The following is a 1,081-nucleotide window of genomic DNA, read 5'->3' on the forward strand; positions in this document are numbered from 1 at the left end:
TGTTGGAGGGGTTTTAGTTGGGGGCTGAAGGTGACGGCTAGTGGCGTTCTGTTATTTTCTTTGTTAGGCCTGTCCTGGAGTAGGTGACTTTTTGGTACTCTTCTGGCTCTGTCAATCTGTTTCTTCACTTCCGCAGCTGGGTATTGTAGTTGTAAGAATGCTTGATAGAGATCTTGTCGGTGTCTGTCTCTGTCTGAGGGGTTGGAGCAAATGCGGTTGTATCGCAGAGCTTGGCTGTAGACGATGGATCGTGTGGTGTGGTCAGGGTGAAAGCTGGAGGCATGTAGGTAGGAACAGCGGTCAGTAGGTTTCCGGTATAGGGTGGTGTTTATGTGACCATCGTTTATTAGCACAGTAGTGTCCAGGAAGTGGATCTTAATCGCGTCTCTGCTAAGGCTGCGTCTACACTCCCCCTTGGGTCGGTAGAACGTATGTGGCTCGGGGTGTGAATAAGCCACCCCCCGAGTGACACAAGTTACACGGACTTAAGCGCCGGTGTGGACAGTGCTATGGTGCTGGGAGAGCTTCTCCTGCCAACATGGCTACGGCTGCTCGTTGAGGGTGGAGAGCTCCCTCCCGTCGGCTTCCAGCCGCTCCAGTAGAGACTGCCACTGGGGGCCACGTCACTCACAGCTGTGAGGGCCGAGCGGTTAAGGGGTTGGACTCGAAATCCAATCGGGTTTCCCTGCGCAGGTTCAAATCCTGCTCACAGCGAGGCCTGTGTTTTAGCCACACTTGCTCACCAGGGCAATACATCTCCACCGGCCCTGAGACGCTCTCCATACACTCCCCACCCCAGGTAAACCCTGTTCTGCTCCTTTCATGGGGATGCCTGGGATGGTGCCTCCCCCAAAAGGCCGTCCATGCGGGGGGGAAACGCTGGGGATGTGGGGCGGGTCTCCCCGCCGGAGGCCCGTGGGCCCGTGGTCATCTTTCGAGCGCTGGAAGTGAAGCTCCAGAGAAGTGGGGGCCCCGCCTGCACCCCGCTCCCCTCTGCCTCTTAGCCCGATGCCCTGCTCTTGCTCTGCCTCTTCCCATCCCCCCTCCGCCTCTTCCCCCAAAACCTGCACCCCAACCCCCC

General features: G+C 57.8%; 1 non-coding gene across 1 annotated transcript; it reads left to right on the plus strand.

Moving 5' to 3' along the window:
* Window positions 1-632: 632 nt before the first annotated feature.
* On the plus strand, window positions 633-714 carry TRNAS-CGA (transfer RNA serine (anticodon CGA)). The gene has a single exon. It is a non-coding gene; the product is annotated as a tRNA-Ser (tRNA).
* Window positions 715-1,081: the final 367 nt, after the last annotated feature.

The sequence above is a fragment of the Caretta caretta genome, chromosome 11 (assembly GCF_965140235.1).
Source record: "Caretta caretta isolate rCarCar2 chromosome 11, rCarCar1.hap1, whole genome shotgun sequence".
In the NCBI taxonomy this organism is placed as follows: domain Eukaryota; kingdom Metazoa; phylum Chordata; order Testudines; family Cheloniidae; genus Caretta; species Caretta caretta.